The 23,351-nt window shown below is 28.8% G+C and overlaps 1 protein-coding gene across 2 annotated transcripts in view; it reads left to right on the forward strand.

The window, feature by feature from the left end:
- LOC111688377 (myosin-I heavy chain) overlaps positions 1-23,351 on the forward strand; it is a 1,083,699-nt gene that overhangs the window by 640,169 nt on the left and 420,179 nt on the right. The gene's annotated exons all lie outside the window — the stretch shown is intronic.

Consider the following 23,351-nt stretch of genomic DNA (forward strand, 5'->3'; position numbering starts at 1 on the left):
AAATTCAATTATAAACACTAATAACACTTTTAAGTTATACAGAAATTACTTTGAATTAGACGTGAATTCCACTAACAGCATTTATAAGGATAGGTCCATATTTTCTCCTACTTTCCTTTGAACCCTCTTTTAAAAAATCTTTTTTTCCCAAAAAAAGTAAAAATATTCCGGAAAAAAGTTCAAAAACAAATCATATTCTTTATTTTTTTAAATCTCCATTTTTAACATACTGGCTGATGTAGGGTTTCATATGATTGGCTATGCATGACTTTACAATCATACTTGTTTCCTCTGGTTTTATTCCCACCATCAAAAATTATGAGGGTATATTTTTTTGGTATCCCGTTTATTACAATTTAATTTTATGACAATATATATTATTTAAATTCTAAAATAATACATTAATGATCCATTTTTTTTCTTTCTTGCTAAAATTAAATATATACTTTTATTCTTTAAAAATAATTTCGATTCTAATGACTTGGGATACACAATATTTTTGTTTTACCCTCTAGAAAACTCTAACTACAAAAGTTTTCCAGATTAACAATGTGTTATTTATGAGAGTTGCCAAGCAAATAAATGCAAATTTGTCAAATTTCTATCCATCGCTAATTTCTATCTATCTATGAAAGATTTGCCAAGCAAATAAATGCAAATTTGTCAAATTTCTATCCATCGCCAATTTCTATCTATCTATGAAAGATTTGAATTAACTAACAGTTTTTAAAAGTCCGGCCGTTATTCTCTAAATCTTCACTTGAATGTCAAAGTTCTTCATGTGAAATTTAAAGATTTTAGCTCTAATAGTTTCTTAAGCTAAGTTCAGACCTGTAAAATATTTGGTCCAAATATTTGTTATAAAATATTTATAAAGTTGCGTCAAACAAATGCAATATTTATTTCATGTTCAGACTTGAATAAATATTTAATGGTATTGTTTTATCAAACAGTGCAAAAATAATTTGGTTCAAACACACACATGTTTTGCAGCCACAGTATATCGTATATTTTCATGCAAGAAAAAACAATTTGGCAATTTGTTTTAATTTTAACTATTTTTATTAGGTTTAAAATTAAATTTTTATAATAAAAGTGTATAATATTAATATATAACACGATTGAAAAAACTTTATTTCTCGAATCTGAACACAAAATATTTCATGTTAACAAACAGCAGTGGGGATGATTTTCATAAAACAAATTGATTTACTGGCAAATAAATATTTTCTCATTGTTTCATCAATGTGAACACCAAAAGTCAAATAATTTACGTCATTTTGGTAAAATAATTATTTGATCTTGCAAACCAAATGTAAGATCAAACAGCGTCAATGACAGCTGTTCTTTGTTTATTTTCTGAAAAAGAGTGTTATCACCTCATACAAAAATGTAAATAGTCGCTTATATGACTGGTTTTATTTTATTTTTTATAAAATATAAATCTGAGACAAATTTGTGACATTTAATTGAAATTCAAGCAATTGCGTAAATTAATGATAATTATTATTTTTGTTGTTTGTTTTGTTATTTATTGGTTGGTAACAACATACTATATATAGTTATACTACATAATATATGCATCTATAGTCTAGTTTGCTGTCTAGTCCAACGGTTCCCAAATTACAATTGAATAAGAGATACTGTTATCTCGGAGTATGAAGTTAGGCCACATTTCATAATTCAAAAACAAGCTTATCGCAGATTTAAGTTTGTCAAATTGTAAAACAAAAGTGTTCTTGTTTGGAAGGACTAAACAGAGGTGACTCCTTATTCGTCTTCAATACGTTAATCCAGTTAATTTTAAATATAAATATTCCATTCCGACGTGATACACAGATTTTAACTTGATTTTGTCGACCAATATTATTAAATTAACATCAGAAAATGCATAAATAGTCAAAACCATGCAGTAAAATTCACAGTACTTTCGCAAAGAGTTCAAGTCATATATTATGCGGATAAACGCATTCCGCAACAATATCAAAGAAGTTCAACTTTCTTATATTATTTTCCCGAAAAATTAGCTAACATACTCTGATAACCCGTCTGCAATCGCAAAAAATTTTTGCAACGTGACTCTTTAAGCACATGTAGACGATATTTGATGAAGAAACCTTTTCGTTACCTTAAAGAAAAGTGAACATGAAAGATCTCACGATCATAAAATTAAACATCATGTTAGCATTTCAACAATGAAGTCATTCTATCTTCAAAAACAGGCAATTGAAACTTCTCTGAAATATTAATTATTCTCAATGTACGGGAATATTTTATAGAAATGACATATCTACATCTGTTTGACCTTGGGATTTATGGACTATGACAATTTTCGGATGAAAAATTACATATTTAGAACAATTAGATATTAAAATATGTATGGGGGTCCGCGAATTTAAGTAAATTCCTTAAGGGGTCCGCGAAGTAAAAACCGGGGGAACCGCTGGTCTAGTCTATAGTCAAGCTATAGTTTAGTCTATAGTCTTGTCTATACTCTAGTTTATGGTATTGTTTATAGTCTAGTCTATAGGTTATAATCTAGTCTATAGTTTAGTAATTAATTGAGAAATTATTTAATTACTTTATTACTCAATTTATTTAAATAATTATTTATTATATTCATGGATATAGAAATATATTAATAAACAATTCTCTATAATTTTCAATTTTATAGATATGTAATTTAATGAAAATTATTTATAATTTGGTTATTTCCGGGCTTATAGCGATTTTTTTGAAATCGCTATAAACCGTTCCAAACAACCAAGGTTTTTCGCTACATTGACTATACTAAATATCAACAACATGACATTAAATATCCACCATCTATCTCTTTTCCACTTGCACAAGGTATTGAAATGTAATTTCAATACATTGTGCAAGTATATCTATCTCTTTTCCACTTTCACAAGGTATTGAAATGTAATTTCCAGACATTGTGCAAATCTATCTATCTCTTTTCCACTTGTACAAGGTATTGAAATTTAATTTCAATACCTTAAGCAAGTCTATCCATCTCTTTTCCACTTGTACAAGGTATTGAAATGTAATTTCAATACCTTATGAAAGTCTATCTATCTCTTTTCCACTTGCACAAGGTATTGAAATGTAATTTGTATTTTTTGTGGTAAAAAATTGATGAAAAACAATATTAAATGAAATTTTAGAATATATAGAATTTATTATTTAATGATATAGCTTTTTAGTAAATATAAACACATATATTTTTGGTTTGGTTGCGCATTAGCTGTTCTTGTTGTTATGTTCCTCCTTGCCTGTAAACAAAATCTTGTTTTTTTACTGTTTTATCCGTCAATTGCTTTACGAAATTATTTATTGTAATGTGAACACCGGGCAAGCAAACTTTTACTATTTGTATTGAATTGGGTTTGGCTTTGTTTCTTCAAACAAAACGTCAAAATAGAAATACTCATTTTAAGCACATTATGAAATAAAAATGTATTTAATTTTTTGTTTTTAGGCAGAAATTTCTCTGAAATCGTAAAAAATATTATTATATAGTTTCTTTAACGTTTAACAAAAATGTTTTATGTTTGGTGTTCACATTTTGTTCACACTAAGAAAATATTTGTAGATTGAAAAATAAAAATGTTTCACGAAAAACAGCTGATATTTTGCATGCTCTTCAAAAATATTTTGTGTTCACATTACAGCAAACAAATATTTGATAACAAACGTCAAATATTTGATAGGTGTGAACGTACCTTTAGATATACGAATTTTTTATTTAATACATGCGGGGGCTTCAAGCTCCACAGATGAAGGTCCGCCGTTTTTTTTTTTCTCCAAAATATTCAGATGAATATTAAAGTAATTTTTTGCAATATTTGAAAAATCTAGTTCTCTTAGTTTCCCATTTAAACGAATTTTTTATTTAATTCATATAGAAGGTACCAAATACTCCATTGGAAATCCGACATTATACTATAAATGTTGAGATAACTGTCAAAGTTCTTCAAGTAAAATTTTAAGATTCTAGCTTTAATAGTTTCTCAGATATTCGAATTTTTCTATTTTATTGGAACTTAATTTTGAATTTTAAAATACCCACTTATTTTTTTTACTGCGTGGTTTTTACAAATTACCCGAAACGCTATAGATTTTCGATGTTAATATAATAATATTGGTCGACAAAATTAAGTTAAAATCTGTGTAATACGTCGAAATGGAATATTTATATTTAAAACTAGATTAACGTATTGAAGACGAATAAAGAAAGATCACCTCTGTTTCGGAAATATATTATTTTAGTTTTTTTTTTTTTAATTTTAGTCCTTTGCTTATAATTTGACAAGTTATGAAATAACATTCCGGAATACCAGTATAACTTATTAAATCGTGTAGTAGATCATTATGTGTCTGAAATAAAAACTTTGTTTCGTTATATAATAATTAAATACAATTAATTATACATTATTTTAATTACAAATCGAGTAGTTCTTTACTTTAAACAACCCAAAAAATTTAATTCAAAAAGTCATCAACAAATATGGGATGCTTGAATAAATATTAATATTTTCTAACATCTTTCCAAAAATTTACTCTAAATTGACTTCCGTTAAATGTAAAACTTTTGCTGGCCGTAAACAACAAAACAAAACTTTGACACAACCTGCCTCCTGTCGTTTATATTTCAATGATATGTGCTGAACTAAATGAAATTGTTCAGATGATAATGTTCTATTTTTCCAATAAAATGGTTAAATTAAAAAAACAAAATTCTTTGGGACATTTTAAGAGCATCTTAAAAGTATGTATAGGTTTTTAAATCATCGTATTTTTGCTAAAAATATTTACCCATACAAGCTATTGCATATTGCTGCTTACAGACAAATATAAAATGTTTTTACAAGCAATATGTTACGCAGCAACTCGCAACATATTTATAATACCCACATATATTTCACATTGCTTGCCTATAATATAAAAATATTTTCCTACACATATGTTCAATTCACAATCGATGTTGTAGCATTGTATGCGTTGCATGTCAGCAGCTGCTACAATAGTCATAACAATGTTGTAGGTATTTTCTATGCAAAAGCTCTATACAACTCATACGACAATTTTTCATATGTTTTTTGAATGTTGTAAGAAATTTTAGTGTTGCCAATTGTTTATTTCAACATATAAACAAAAATTCAAACGATTTTAGCATAAAAAACGATCAAGTAGTAACACTGAAATCAAAGACAAACAGCTGTTTACAAAAACAAAAAAAACTAAAATTTTATTAAAAACAGTTTATTAATTAGTTTAAAATGTGGAATAATGAAAATAAAAGAATTGAAAATTCAAAGAAATTAATTTGGTTTATTTCGCATGTTTAATTAATTTAATATTTTTTGATTTTTTTATCTTTTGACATTGTTATGTGTATTTGTTTTGATTGTTATTTTTTTCATTGAGAACATAAACTTATGACTTGCTGCAAAGATCTGTTCACAATCACTGTTACTACACTTTAGTAGGTACAATATACAACTTGATTGTGAATGCAATAGTATTCGAAGTCAACAATATTGAAGCCATGCAAGCAGTAATATACGAACAGGAAATGTACGCAAGCAAAGCATATATGTGCCGACGAAAACACGAAACAAAACGATAGTCGCGACTGTGTGGATATAATATTTTTACTGTCAAACTTAAATATTATTTACTATAGGAAATGACTTATGGTCTAAAATTTAACATTTCATGTTGGACTTGAAAATTTATAAAATGTAAAAAATGTATGGAAGATATAACCAAATTTTATTGAAAAAATAATTGAAAACGTTTGTATCTATGTTTCAATAAATGTTTAATATATATTATGGGAAACGTTTATGCATGAAATAACCAAATTTTAATTAAGTAAAAAATTTTTGAATTGAATTATTGAATGTATGTAAATTAAATTAATCTTTAATTTTTATGTGGAGTATTAAAATGTATGTATTTGTATTGATTGTAAAAGGTAATATAATAAGAAAAAAAAATTATATACATACTTAAAGGATGAGGATGCAAAAACTACAAACAAGTTTTTACATGTAATGACAATTTCATTTAGATATTAACATAAACTGTTGTTTTTGTATTTTTACATTGTGAAAGGTTAAAATAACAAAAATGTATGAGCCCTGCCAGCAACTCAACTAACTTTAAATGCATTAAAAACCGACTTTTTCATCAACTAGTTATGGTTGATTCTTGGATTATTTTTAATGGAGTCAACTGACTATTTTAACATAGCGGTGTCCTACGCTGTAGTCAATTGGCCGTGTAAAAATTGTATTAAGTAAAAATACAAATTTTACCGCTGAATGTTACAAGACCGCGAGTGATTGTAAAGCACTCTTACGAATCTTGATTAACACTAAACTAAAAACTTAAGAACTACTAAACAAAATCTTAAAACTAACTTAAAACTAAGATAAGACCTCACGCACTCTTTTTATGCATTCAATCTTATCAATTTCATATTCTTATATAAGGGTGGGTTTTCAAGTGCGCTAGTGATAAGAATATGATATATTTCTAATTATATCTCATAATGTCTATGCGTGACATAAACAAGAGAATTAATGTACATCTTAGTACTAGCATTTTTATCATTACTAAAGGTCATAAAGAATTTAAACGACAAATATTTATTTGTAACTCAAGTGAACTAATCGAATAGGTTTTATGACCAAACACATGCACCAAAATAAGATTTTAAACTATGTTCAAATATGTTTGACCATTCTGCCAGGGGTTATACTAAATAAATGTATAATTATTTTGTGTAAATATGTATATAGTAATTTATGAATATTTATATATAGTAAACCGGTACAGAATCATTGGCATGACTTCCTCTTCCTATACTTGTAGCAGTAGTAGCCAGGAACCCACAACCACAGCTTAGCTCTCTTCTCCCGGATTATTATCTTTGTTGACGTAAGAGAATGTTTCGTCACCAGTATCGGTAGTAACATCTTCGGCTAATTCGGCACTTTCATTAATAGCCCCAGTTTCATCACAGGCAATTTTATCATCACCATTATTTTCTTCAGCATCATTGTCATCATCGGCATTTTCATTATTGGTATTAATACACACTTTTGCACAGGCTTTAGTAGAAGACACATCGCCTATGTTGGCTTCAGTTGTGTTATCAATAGCATTAGTTTCATCAACGATATATCCAGTTTCATTTATAATCCCTTCATCAGAATAATTGTTGGCGGGATATTTAAATTCAGTGTTGATATTATTGAGTTGTTTCCCTAGTGCTTCTTTTTCATTAACAATAGCATCATTATAAGCAGTAGCACCCATGTATGTCTTATCACCACATAAAATCCTCCATAGCGAGGACTTGCCGGGGAAATTTTAGCAGGAACATTGGCCAAACCTCTAACTGAATCGGTTTCTTCAGAGTGTTGAATTGTTAAAGTAAATCTGTATTTGTAATAAGATTCATTATTCTCGTCTTCTGATTCTTCACTAATTTTTGCTCTCCTCTGCCTTAGCAATTGAAGTACTTTTTATACCCTTCACCTTCGTGAGAAGGGTATATATAAGTTTGTCATTCCGTTTGTAATTTCTATAATATAATTTTCCGACCCTATAAAGTATATATATTCTGGATCCTTATAGATAGCGGAGTCGATTAAGCCATGTCCGTCTGTCTGTCTGTCCGTCTGTCTGTCTGTCTGTCTGTCTGTCTGTCTGTCTGTCTGTTTGTCTGTCTGTCTGTCTGTCTGTTGAAATCAGTTTTTAGAGGACCCCAGATATCGGCGAAATCCGAATCTTCAATAATTCTATTAGACATGCTTTCGAGAAGATCGCTATTTAAAATCAGCAAAATCGGTCGGTAAATAACGGAGATATGAACAAAAATCCGAGACAACCTCTGAAAATTTCATCAAAAATTGTTATAAAAGCAACAACAACACTGAATATAGAAAAAGATTTACATGTGTGTGTGTAGATGTATTTGGTTTTATTCAGCTGTGTATTTTTTTGTTTTGTTTGGAATCCAAACGTACAAAAAATACACAGCAAAAAAATATGATTTGCATTTTTTGTTAAAATAAAATAATATTCCCTTTTGTATTGCAAATATATTTTTTAATGAATAGAAAAAAGTATTTAAAACGTTTTCAATTATATGAGAGTAGATTGTGAGTTATTGTACAATAATTTGTATGCGAATAATGTAAGTTTGAAATTTAAAACTAACACAAATTTTTCCCAAGTGCTTTTGAAAACAATTTTTTTTACGATAAACAAAAACAAAATCTACGTCTCGTCAATGTTTACCAGCAATGAATCAGAGTCGAAGTCGACCGGCTTCTAGTCGGAGCTTAGCCGCCGCCGAACTATATTTAGTTGCTTGAGCCGCCGCCGAAACATTCGGCTTAAATCGACTCAAATTTTTTTAATGTTTTTATTAACAAGACTGTAAGATCAATTATGTTTAAAATACACTATGGTGAAGGGTATATAAGATTCGGCACAGCCGAATATAGCACTCTTACTTGTTTGTATATGACATTTGATCTGTGCCACTGAATCATTATGTCCATTTCGAACATACCGCACTGAGAATAGCAATTTTCCAATGGCTTCATATAGTTGCTCAGCTCAATAATTCTTTCGTCAATATTGCTTACAGAATTATATAAATTTATAACTCCGCTTATCCTTTCTCTATATCTCTATTTTCTATTCAATCTCCCAAAATTTGTTCACATGTGAAAGAGATGCAGAGATGTTGTCGACATATTGTATACTTCTTTTTATATACTTTTTATTTATTTTTTAATATACTTTTTTATATATATTAAATTTATAATTAGCTTTTGCTAATTCAATCTCTGTCGAAGCCGAGATTGACGATTTTTCACGAACAGTGAACCTGGCCACGGCACTGATCCGATTCGAAGGGCCAAATTGTAAAAAATTGTATTAAGTAAAAATCGAAAGAAAAACATTAACAGGAAATTTTGAGAGTCTATCTCATCATTAATCAGTTTAACCATAAACGATATGTTAAGAACTAATCTTCTTTTCCTAAGTGTAGGGAGATTAATAAGTTTCAATCGATGTTCATACGATGGCAGCGAATCAATTGAATTCCAACTTAATCCACGTAGAGGGAATAGTAGAAACTGCTTCTGTACAGATTCAATTCTAGCAAGCAAGTATACAAATTCTTAGTTACATATGGACATAATAACTTCTTGTGGAAGTGATATAATAATATGTTCATATTTGGAATTATCATTCTGAATTCGTTTATTTCTGAACATTGTTTCTACATGTATAAACCACGCTTCAGGGTGTTCGTACCAAAAAGATGGTAATTTTACCGATGTAGCACAAACTTCTGTTTCAACATTTCTAATGATATTACCAGAGTTATCCCTGTCGTTATTATTGTTAGTAGAGCAAAATGTGTTATTCCTATCATTATTATTGTCGTTCGGATTGCCTGCATTATCTGTATTATTATTATTGTTAGAAGAGTTTTGTGTCTCTTGTACGGTTGTCCTAACTGGAGATCTGTACATGATTTAGGTTTGTAGTGACGTTTACAATCAAAATACGTATATAATCTTGTAAAATAATAACACAATTATAATTAAAGTATGTAATTAACAGAAAAATATTTGAATTTAGTGTATTTTTAAGTATAAAGTAAAGTATTTAATATTATTTATAGATTTATCTTTTGATAAACTGGAGTTTAGCTTTTCAGTTTTTAATGGTAATCCAAGGAATTGAGAATATATTCTTGTTTTTAATGGTAATCTAAGGAATTGAGAAATATATTCTTGATTTTAAATCTCCAATGTAAGTCAATGTATCAATTTTGTATTAATAACAGCAAATAAATGTTGTGAACCATTCGCCCAAATTTGCTTTTAAAGATTTGTTGATTGTAATTATCTTTATAATTTATCTTGAAGATATGTAGTTATTTAAAGACAATTATCTTCTAGATTTGATCTCCAAATTATTCATGAATATGCCTTATTTATATACATATATATATTAGGTATAAATTCCAAGTCAAATGTAATATTTTATTAAGACTATATTTGCACAATATGTTTCTTATTTTATTAGTTCATAATTTTATTAAGCAGGATCGCCAATATAGTGTTTTTAATAAAGGTTTTTTTATTGTAATATGTATTTAACAAAAGTTTTTTTATTTAATAATTTCAAAATGAAAATTTACATATAAAACGAAAAACAATGTTTGCTTGTTTTAAAAATACTTTTTTTACAAGTTATTAAAAACATAACAAAAGTATATAATTAAAAACAAATGACGTCACTACAGTATCAATATGACTTGCATTATATAAATTAAATGCAAAAATTCGTTAATCTTGGAAAATATTACAGTTAGAGTATTAAAATTTTGCATGAATAACTTTAACATCCATGTAAACATTTGGGTAATAAATTGGCTAAGTACCAATGAGAGAAGCGGATTATTGTGGTTAGAATTTTTATACCCTTCACCTTCGTGAGAAGGGTATATATAAGTTTGTCATTCCGTTTGTAATTTCTATAATATAATTTTCCGACCCTATAATATATATATATATGGTCAAAACATTTGCAACTGGGAACACGTATGTAGTTTGTATTATTGTATTTTTTTTAATTGCACATTTTTAAAAACTTTTTGTTTATTTATTACCTATATTCATTGTTCTTGTTAAACATGTAAAATAAACAAAATTTCTTCTTTTAAAAAAATAAAATTATATATTACAATAAAAAACCTTTATTAAAAACTCTATATTGGCGATCCTGCTTAATAAAATTATGAACTAATAAAATAAGAAACATATTGTGCAAATATAGTCTTAATAAAATATTACATTTGACTTGGAATTTATACCTAATATATATAAGGAGTGAGATCGAAAAATTCTTAACACACGTTTTTCATTACATTTTTCAACCAAAGTATTATTTGATTTTTTTTGATCAAGTTACCTTTGAAAAACATGTCAGTTATTATGTGTAATGTCAATTATATTAATTTTTTTGTTAATCTGATTAAAATGAGTGACCAGAAAAAAGTGCGTACTGAAATTATTAAATATTTTCAACTAAACCCAACTTGGTCTTACAAAAAGTTGGCCAAGCATACAAAGGTCTGCCATCAAACTGTTTCCAATGTTATTAACAGTACTGGGAGAACTTGTCAGTTGATAGAAAACCTGGTTCAGGTAGAAGGAATAATCCACATGATGTTTCTAAAGCCAAAAAAAATGGAACGCATTTTCAAAAGAGCTCCCAACACATCCGGTAGGAAAGCACCTCGGTTAGCTCAGTGCTCGGACTATTTGGTACGAAAAGTTAAAGCTAATGCAGGTTTAAAAACATACAAGGCTCAAAAAGTTCCTGACAGGAACGCTGCTAAAAATTTAGAGGCCAAAAACAGAGCACGGAAATTGAAGTCAAGTTTTATAAAAAATATTCTTGCTGCATAATGGATGACGAAACGTATGTTCTGGCAGATTTTCCGCAACTTCCAGGTCAAAAGTTTTATGTTGCTGATGCTCGAGGGAATGTTGAAGAAAAGTTTAGGACCCAAAAGCAGACAAAATTTCCCAGAAAGTTCTTGGTATGGCAAGCAATATGCAGTTGCGGCAAAAGAAGCCAATCATTTGTTACAACGGGCTCTATAAATACCGAAATTTACATCAAGGAATGTTTACAAAAAAGGCTGCTTCCATTCATAAGACTTCATAATGTGTCCACTTATTTTTGGCCTGACTTGGCATCCTGTCACTATGGTAAACAAGCCCTTGAGTGGTACAAGAACAATAATGTGGTATTTGTACCAAGAGAGGCAAATCCTCCAAACTGCCCGGAGCTAAGGCCAGTGGAGAGATATTGGGCTCTTGTTAAAAGAGAATTGAAGAGTACAAAAAAGGTGTCCAAAAGTGTGGTAGATTTTAAACGGAGATGGACTACATGTTCGAGCAAAGTGACAGAAAGCACTATAAAAACGTTAATGGAAGGGTTTCCGAAAAGGGTTCAAAATTTCATCACTAGTGATTAAAACTATAAAAATATTTTTTTTTTGTAAATTGTAATAATAATTTGAATCAAATAAAAAAAAAACATAAAGCTGTAAGTTTAGTGTTTTTTTTTATAAACATATATGTATGTTAAGAATTTTTCGATCTCACTCCTTACTCTGAAAATTTTCTGTGGGGAAAATTAGGTTTTCTTAAAATCATTTTGTATTTTGCCAATTTCAATTCGTTTTATCTCAATATTAATTTCGACTTCTCAATATCAATTGGTTTTTTCTCAATATTATGTTGAAAATTCTAATTTCAATTTGTTTTTTCTTCATATCAATTTTGATTCCTAAATTTAATTTGGTATGTCTCAATATTAAATTGGATTTCTGAAATTCATTTTGGTGATTCGCAATATAGGTTTCGATTTTCTCAATTTAAACTTGAAATGGAGTAGTTTTTTGAGAAGGTAGCCAACTTACCAGTTCTCGGTCCATCCCTGTGAACAAATTCCCTAACTAGAGCACCGTCATGCCAAATAGATTTATTGACTAGACTATTGAACAATTTCAAAGGAGCAATAATCTTGAAAGAGGAATATCCCTAGGTCGCGAAAATTTAAATTTCTGAACAATGAAGTCAGAATACTCGAAACCTTTTCTAAAATTTTTAATAAATTTCACCAATGATTCGACAGAAGTATCAGGAGCAACTCTTAATACGAAAACTGTCTTTCGAGGTGGGACAACAACTAAGTTGAATGTTGAATAGCTTCAACATTCTGGACAATAGCACATTCCGAAAAGTTTTGAGTCCCTGAAGCATTTTGACCTAAAGCACTATCTGAAGAACACACTGAAATATCATGCGAAATCCTCGCTTAAAAATACAAGTATAGCGATGAAATTTGACATAAGTAAGTTTCTTACTAGCCAAAACCTATCTATGAAATTTTATGTGGATCGGTCCATAATTGACCCTACTCCCCATATAAGGTCCTCTTCAAAAAATGACTTTAACGCTCATTACTGGCTTAAACAATTGAATATAGCGATGAAATTTGATATAAAGAAGTATCTTACCAGCCAAAAATCTTTGTGAAATTGTATGTGGATCGGTCCATAATTGACCCTACCCCTCATATAAAGACCCTCCATAAAATTACTATAACGCTCATTACTTGCTTAAAAATACGACTAAAGCGATGAAATTTAACAGAAGTAAGTTTTATACTAGCCAAAATCTCTTTACCAAATTTCCCAGAAATAAGTTTTATACTAGGTAATATCTCTCTACTAAATTTTATGTGGGTCGATCCATAGTTGACTCTACCCCCCATAAGAAGTGCCCCCATAAAATTTTTTAATGCTCATTACTGGCTTAAAAATCGGATTATAGCAATGAAATTACACAGAATTAAGATTTATACATGTCGAAATTTACCAAATTTTATGTGGATAATTGAAGCTACCCCCATATAAGGTCCCCTTGAAAAAACGACTTTAACGTTAATTATGGGCGTAAAAATACGAAAATAGCGAAGATATTTGACATAAGTAAGTATTTTAGGAACCAAAACCTTTTCACCAAATTTTATGTGGATAGGTCTATAATTGACCCTACCCCTTAAAAGGTCCCCTCCATAAAAATACTTTAACACTCATTACTGCCTTAAAAATATGATTATAGCGATGAAATTTCTAATTTAATTGATCTATCCCCATATAATGTTCCCATCAAAAAATTAAATACTGGGTTAAAATAAACGAGTAAAGCGATGAAATTCGATATAAACATGACTTGTAGGAACCAATATCGTTCTACAAAATTTTACGAAGATCGGTCTATAATTGACGCTACCCCCATATAAGGCCCCTTCAGAAAATGATTTTAAAACTCAGTACTGGCTTTAAAATACTATTAGATTTATGAAATTCGACATAAACTAGTTTTGTGTAAGCTAATATCTCTGTCACTTCTATAGGAACCGAAATCTCTCTACCAATTTTTATGAGGATCAGTACATAACAACACCACCCCATATAAATTCCCCCCAGAAAATGACGCGAAAAATACGAATACCGCAATGCAATTCGACATAAAACAATTTTGATTTAAAATCTGTCTACCATTTTTTATGGCTTTAATGCTTCTTAATGGCTTTAAAATACAAGTAGATCTATGAAATTTTAAATAAATAAGGAACTGAAATCTACCTACAGACTTCTATGAGAATTGGTCCATATATGTATGTATAAATAACCCTACTCTCTATCTAAATTAGCTCTGTCAATAGTAAAACCCCCATTAATGGATCTCTTTCAAATGTTACCCTGATGTTTTCATTAATATCGATATATAATAATAAAATTTTCAAAACATTAAAGTTCATTTATATGGCAGTGATTTATTTGATGGTGGGTATAAAAGATTCGGCATAGTAGATCTATGAAATTTTAAAAAAATAAGGAATTGAAATCTACCTACAGACTTTTATGAGAATTGGTCCATATATGTATGTATAAATAACCCTACTCCCTATATAAATTAGCACTGTCAATAGTAAAACCCCCATTATTGGACCTCTTTCAAATGTTACCCTGATGTTCTCATTAATATCGATATATAATAAAATTTTCAAAACATTAAAGTTCATTTATATGGCAGTGATTTGATGATGGGTATAAAAGATTCGGCATAGCCGAATATAACACTCTGACTTGTGTTTTACTTTATTTGTTAATTCGGCAGCTAGAACAGCAGCAATAAACCCCTTGTTTTTATTTCGTTTAGCGTTGTTGTTCTTTTTGTTTAGCATTTGATGTGGGTTTTTATTTATACTATAGGTAAAACAAAATATATTATATATCCCAAGGCATAAGAATATGAATTATTTTTTTAGAATAAAAGTATATATTAAATTTTAGCAGTTAAGAAATAAATAAATCATTAGTGTATTATTTTAGAATTTAAATGAAATATATTGTCATCAAGAGAAATCATAATCAACTTTTAAGAAACATTTATAATTTAGTAACTAAATAAATTATTTTTTTGTTATTATGTATTTAATTTCGATTCGGGTAGCGAAGCACACCGGGTATTAGCTAGTTATAAATATGTTTGCGAGTTGCTGCGAAATATATATTGCTTGGAAAAACATTTTATATTTGTCTGTAAGCCGCAATATGCAATATCTTGTATGTGTAAATATTTTTATCAAAAATACTACAAATATTTCGAATGCGAGCAATTAAATATATTGTATTCATAAAATATATTTATTTTTATTATTGAATACGTATGCATAGGAGAAAATATTCTTTTTTGTTACTAATATATTAGTAATTTTAATCTCTGGTTTTTAATAATTATTTTTTTATCCTTTTTTCTATTTAATTATAATGAATTAAATTTTTTTAATTTCTTATAAAATATTAAGAAACTAGCTAATACCCGCTGTGCTTCGCTACCCCAATATATATCGTTTAAATTCTAAAATAATACATTAAAGATCTACTTACTTCTTAATTGCTAAAATTTAATATATTCTTTTATTCTTAAAAAATAACTCATATTCTTATGCCTTGGGATATACAATATTTTTTGTTTTACCCTCTAGTATAGATAAAAAACCCACTTAAAGAATTTGAAAATTCTAACTATAATAGTTTTTCATATTAACAATATGTTACATATGAGAAATGCCAAGCAAATTATTGCAAGTTCGCCAATTTCTATATATCTACGAAAAATTTGAATTATCACATTATAACAGTTTTCAATATATATATAAATTTTTTTTTTTTTAATTCATATATTTTGTGCCAAGCCCCCCATTGAAAGTCCGTCCATTATTTTCTAAATGTTCACATGAATGTGAAAATTATTCATATAAAATTTAAAGATTGTAGCTCTAATAGTTTTTTAGATATATGATTTTTTCTATTTTCTTTATATGGAGGCTCCATGACCCTCAGAGTCCGCTCTTTTTTCCCCTCTATTTTATTATCCAATATATTATATATATAAAATAATATATATATATATATATATATATATATATATATATAATATATATAATATATATATATATATATTAATATATATATATATATATATATATATTATATATATATATATATTATATATATATATATATATATATATATATATATAATATATATATATATAATATATATATATAATATATATATATATATATATATATATATATATAATATATATATATATATATATATATATAATATATATATATATATATTATACGTATTTTAAAAAATTACTCAAATTTTTACGCGCTTTAGCGCAATTAAAAAAATTCACATTGGACTTTTTGAAAAACAGTTTTTACAATGTCTCTCATAAGTATTCGAATTTCGGTATTCTATGGAAAGAAACCAAATTTAATAATATTTTTGGTGTGCAAAATAAATAAATACATTTGTTATATTATCTAGGCAGTCCTTAGGTTTCATATCACAATTTTTATAACTTGAAAAATCATCATTTACTTAAATTAATTAAGCTTTTTTTAAAGGAAGTCTATAAAATTACCTCATAAAAGTAATCGAACTTTTACTGTATTTCACATTTCATCATATTATACGAAACATAAAGTTAGAATCAAATGTTTTTTTGCTAAAAATTGTTCAAGGGGTTATTATCAATCGAAGGGATATATTTTTGGCCCATTTGGGCCACAATTTTGGGGCGATTTTAGCATATTTATAAGTAATATCATTAAAATGACGGATTTTGACAACATTTTCATTTATTTTACCCTTTTTTCCAGAGATAAATCCAAAATTTAAAATTGAGATTTATTAGACTCTTTGAGGTATCTAAAAGTAATATATATTGAATTATCTGGATCTTAAGCCCCTTTTCATTCCACTAGGATCGATATTTTCAGGCAAAGTTGACTAGTATATATTCATGTAGATATTAGCACATATTTATTTTCAATTTTCCCGACATTGTTGCGGAATACAACTTTAAAAAATGCCTTAACAAAACGTCATCCTCTACAGTAGATTTAAGTTTTTACTACTTATAACTTTCACGCTTATATTGCCCTTTACAATAACTCTGTAAGTCAAAGATTTTTGGTTTATTTTTATCATCATGAATGTTATAATGATATGGAAACATTCAGCCTGTAATCCATTGGTTATAAAAAACGATTCTTCTATATTGAATGGCGTTTCTTCGAGGCATGTTTTGGAGTTGTATACTTCTACAATATACTGAACACTTAAAATGTATAAAAGCTGATATCTAAAAGAATACATACCAGACAACTTTCCCCGAAAATGTTTTACCCTAGTATTATAAAAATGGACTAAGGTTCTAATAAGTTGACTTAGCTACAGAAGAATGATCCCAATAATATATCTTGGAGCTTTTAAATACAGATTCTTGTAACAAAAAATATTATTTTTAGATACGCCAAGGGGTCCATTAAGTCCTAATATCGAATTTTGATTTTATCTCTGGAAAAAAGTAGAAAAAATTACAAATATTGTAAAAATCGCAATATTTGTAAATATGTTTCGTATAATATGATGAAATGTGAAATACAGAAAAATTCGAATACTTTTGTGAGGTAATTTTATGGAGTTCTTTTAAAAAAAGCTTAATTAATTTAAGTTAATGTAAATTTTTGAAATTTTAAAAAGTGTGATATGAAACCTAAGGACTGTCTAGATAATATAACAAATTTATTTATTTATTTTACACACAAAAAATTTATTAAATTTGTTTTCTTTTCATAGTAAACCTAATTTCCCATTTTATGCACAGTTTTGAAGATTTCTTTCAAAGTATGAGCTAAGAGACTTTTTGCTATATACAGGCGTATACCCTGCCAACAATTTCTATCCAAATTGTAACCACAACGTTACAGCTTAATGTTTAAAACAATCTAATTTGATGTAATCTAAGTGAATGAAAAGTGACCCCGTTCGGAAGAAACTGTGCCGCCTGTTTAATACTTACATGATGTGTCCATTTCGTTTCAGTTTCAAGTCACTTTTTTATAACGTAAAATTTCCTAAATGTAGTAAATTTCCAGTTTTGCCATAACAATAGAGAATCTGGAAAGTGTTATGATTTTATACTCTTTTATGTAATAAAAGCGACTTTATAATAATTTTTTTATTTTTATTAGTGAGTGCAAAACAGTATAATAAAGTCTGTTTTGCCCTCACTAATCTCTCACTGATGTTTATTTTATATTAAACTATATTTTAGATGCATTAAGTTTTAAATTAACACAATTAATTACAAAATCTAAATTTCACAATATATCACACAACTGATCACAATGAAATAAATATATTTAGTGAAATGTGCAAAAACTTTTCCTTCTTAATTTTGAGAGCAAGAATGATTCTGCATTAAACTATCTTCTCAGTATATTAAAAAGTGTTAGTTTTTGGTATATTAAAACGCACTAAAATTTAACAAAATTATGATCAAAATTAGAAAGTAATGTATTTTGCTTTTGTAAATTTTTTAACTTAGCACTGAGAAACATAAAATTGTGCCCTTATAGTGACTATTCAGTTCATGTATCCAAAATTAAACTCAAATTTGCTGGCAGGGTAGGCAGATGAAAAAATCACTACTAAACACACAATATTGGCATTTTTTCAATGAAAATGGACTGAAAAAAATATATTTGGCTTTTTCAATTTTAAAGATTAAATTGCCTTACTGTAAAATGGGAGTATTTACAAACAACATGTAATCAATGAACATAAAAATGATAATTTCTTCACATTGAAACGATATTTAAAATAAAATAAAAATATAATAAACTAGATGAACTTATTTACTTTAATTGTTATGTATTCCAAAAAATTATTTAAAGTGTATGTAAAATTATGCTCTTGTTTTTGCTAGTTGTTTTTTTGTTTTTATACCCTACACCACTTTAGTGGGGAGGGTATATTGGGTTTGTGCAGATGTTTGTAACATAGAAAAATATTCGTCCAATACCCACCTTAAAGTATACCAATCGGCTTATAATCATTTTCTGAGTCGATAAAGCTATGCCCGTCCGTCTGGCTGGCCGGCTGGCTGGCTGGCTGGCTGTCCATGTAAACCTTGTGCGCAAGGTACAGGCCGCAATTTTGAAAATAATTAGATGAAATTTGGCACACACGCCAAAGGACGAAGCCTATTATGTTAACAAAAGTCGACAAAACTTTGTTTTATAGAACTTTAAATGACACTACCGATTTTTGTAATGATCGGGCTTCATTTGATCCTATCCCCCATACAAGCTCCCCTTCAGAAAACGACTTAAAGGTCAAAATTCACTTACAAACACTAATAACACTTTTAAATTCTACATTAATATTATTGAAGAAGACTAAACTCCCCCTACCAACATTTTTAAGGATAGGGCCATATTTTGAGCCCTCTTGTAAAAAAATTCTTTTTTTGCCAAAATAAAAGTAAAAATACTCCGAAATAAAGTTAAAAAAAAACAAACCAAATGCTTTATTTTTTTAAATAATCCCCATTTTTAACATACATACTGACAGGTGTAGGGTATCATATGGTCGGCTACGCCCGACTATACATTCATACTTGTTTCAAGTTGTGTTTGCAATTTCTTCAACAAAGCAACGTCATCGTGCTTTGTTGAATGCTGTCAAGTGACTAAATAAAATATTTGTATTTTGTATGCCCTTGTTTAAAAGTTTGTCTGCGATCGTGTTGTATACATGTAAATTGCCAAAAATCTTCGTTGTCAGAACAATACTAGCGCCGACGTCTGCTTTATGGGGTATATTTGACCAATTATACCGTCTAGCGAATGTAAGTATTGCATTCATAACTTCAGGGCTATTTACCTGTGTAAAGGCAATCCTCCACATTCGCAGAAGAACTGGCTAAAATTAAGAATTTAACAATATAAAATAAAACCTCGTTTTCAGCTGTATCCATAAAATCACAGTTATGAATTTTCCTTAGTTGGTCTTCTGAAAAGTCTGACACAATTCTTGATGCTGTGTTTTCGAGCAAAGATGATATATCAATACAAGCTTCCACATCATTAACAGCAATAGGTAATGGTAGGATAGTTTGATTTTTTTCCTGGATCGCCTTGTATGATGGTAATATATTGTGTCCTTTTTCATGCAGAGCTTTCCTTAATATTTGGTGCTTATTTCGACTGAGACCCAGTTCCAACACCCAGTTCCAACATAAGAATAGTTGCAATATGTACGGCATCCATAGGTAGGTTTTCCTTTTTCAGCATTTCGTTAAATGTATCAGCAATTTCCTCATTTGAGATTGAAAAAAGTTTTTGTGTGACCCTCTTTTTTTTTGACCTTGAACATAAGTCTTCGTATGACTTGCAAGGCGCTGCTGCTGATGTGTTGTAAGTTGAGATTTCCGTAGTAGTTTCCATCCAACTACAAAATTTTAATATTTTGATTTCCATCCACAGACTTACTTTTTACATCAAAAAGTTTTCAATTTCTGATATGCCTGTTTTGTCTACTTTTCTACTATATGTAGTTTTTATATAATTTGAAATGTCTTCAATTCTTTCTGGCCCTTTTGAAGGTACACTCCATAAAACGGAACACAACTCTTCGTACTTTAATATGGTACTTAAAATCTGAGAAGTTTACTAATATACCAATTCCTGTCATTTCCGATACAGGTATTCCAAAGTAAAAAATACGAACTGTCTACCTATTAACATTTAGGACTATATTACTATAACCTGTAATTCAGTCATTGATATTTCTTTTTAGTGAATGAATCGAAATTATCATTACCTGTATATTTTTACCTACATGATCATAAACGAAACAGAACGAAATGATCTGTCGAAAAAATTTAGGTAAAAAATAGTTATAAATTTCTGAAAATTTAAGCAATTATCAATTATAGGGATAGCAAACAAATAGAAAATAGGTAAATATAGGATTTAAACATGTTCTGTCATATTTAATACTAAAATATGAAAAATATGAAATTAAAGGATACAGGTTTAAATGAACATATTTTTGAATGTAATTGAGATATTGGCTTGAAATTTTTTGTAAAGGGTCGAGAATTTCCATATCTAAATAAAAAAGATATTAAGGGATAAATATGGACCAAATTGTTGTAGCTATCTGCGACCCTATTAAAATTTTGATATAAATCATAGTTTTAGAAATTTAACAAATATGTAGTATATGACAAAATCTTTATTTATGAACAAAACTCAATGAAACCTTCAACACTTGTTAAATTTGTCATTTCAAATAAGAAAATTGAAAAGGTCAAAGGGCATCCCGCAATTCCCAAAAATAGGAATGAAAATCCCAAAAATGGGATTTTTTACATTTTTGCCCATAGGGTCCACATTTCTTTCAGGGCTGGGAAAATACTTTTGGAGTAAATAGAAAACATATTGAGGTTTCCAAAACTGCTTTCTGTTTTCTGATCCCAGCTTTGGGATTTTAGAACATGTCGCCCAAAGTTGAAGTTTTGATAAAAAATAGGTCAAATTCGGAAGGACGCAGTGGCAACATTTTTAAAAAATAGGACAAGTTTTTTACGCCAAAGCATTCTGCGTAAAGATACCTTTTAGAAAATTATAAAATTGTTATATGTTCTTAAAGAAAATTTTGTTTTATTAATAAAAGAGTTAAGACACATTTTGGGCAAAAAACGGCAAAAAACTAAAATTTTTTGAATTTATAAATTAAAAAACGTATATTTTTGGATCTGTAAATGATATTGATCTGAAATTTATATTTGTATATTATTGGAAATTTTATTGTCTAACTAACAAGAAAAAATTGAGTCCATTTGGTCCAACATTACGCCCGGTATTCAAAAAAAGGCGGACTAAGGTATGGTAAATTTTGTAGCACTAAATTTTTAAATGCCTATAACTCGGATATTATAAGAGATAAGTAGTATGTCCAAGCATGTTTTTTCAAGATCTCGTTTGGGTGAAAAACAAAAAATGGCACGAGTTTAAAAATTTTACATGTCGTAGGTACCCTACTTTGAGCCGCCACAGCTCCGTCCCTGGGGCATCTGCGGGGTTCATCTTCAAAACTTAAACTCGAATACTCCTTGGCTACGCTCACGCCAAATTTTATCCCGATCAGATCAGCCGTTTAGAAATGCCAGATTTATTTCCAAAAAATTTCCATTCTGCCCCACTGTGCATACCAAAGATTTGTAGGAAGTTTTATATAGTTTTGATTTTGTTCGAAAATTTTATAATAATGTCAACTAATAGTAATGAAAACAGTAAATCTCAAAACGAGAGTAGAAATTTACTCTAATGTTCTATTTGCAAAAAAGATTATGAACTAGACGATATCATAGTTGCAACTCCATGTGATCACGTCTTTCACAAATCTTGTATAGTTAATGTTTTAAAAGATACAACCATATACGAACACTGGACAGACTAATAGAGGTGCGATTCCTAAGGTTCAAAAACAGCACAGTCGTTCACTTCAAAGAAATTTACTTTAATCCCATCTGAACTTTAAATTCTTCTTGGATTCTGCTTTTTTCCGCAGCTCTCAGTTCTTTCAATTCTTCATTATTATACCCTACACCACTTTAGTGGGGAGGGTATATTGGGTTTGTGCTGATGTTTGTAACATATAAAAATATTCATCCAATACCCACCTTAAAGTCTGAGTCGATTAAGCTATGTCCGTCCGTCCATCTGGCTGGCCGGCTGGCTGTCCCTGTGAACCTTGTGCGCAAGGTACAGGCCGCAATTTTGAAGATAATTAGATGAAATTTGGCACACACGCCTTTTTTGGCCCAAGGACGAATCGGTCCATTATTTCGACTAGCCCCCATACAACCGTACCCTCCCAAGTAGGGCCTTTTGGCTTATAATTAATTTAAATGATCTATTATTTTAACAAAAGTCGACAAAACTTAGTTTATAGAACTTTAAATGACACTACCGATTTTTGTAATGATCGGGCTTCATTTGATCCTATCCCCCTCAGAAAATGACTTAAAGGTCAAAATTCACTTACAAACACTAATAACACTTTTAAATTCTACATAAATATTATTGAAGAAAACTAAACTCCCCCTACAAACATTTTTAAGGATAGGGCCATATTTTGCCCTACTCCGCTTTGAGCCCTCTTGTAAAAAAATTCATTTTTTTGCCAAAATAAAAGTAAAAATACTCCGAAATAAATTAAAAAATAACAAACCAAATGCTTTATTTTTTTTAATCCCCATTTTTAACATACATACTGA

The sequence above is a fragment of the Lucilia cuprina genome, chromosome 4, assembly GCF_022045245.1.
Source record: "Lucilia cuprina isolate Lc7/37 chromosome 4, ASM2204524v1, whole genome shotgun sequence".
NCBI classification, from domain to species: domain Eukaryota; kingdom Metazoa; phylum Arthropoda; class Insecta; order Diptera; family Calliphoridae; genus Lucilia; species Lucilia cuprina.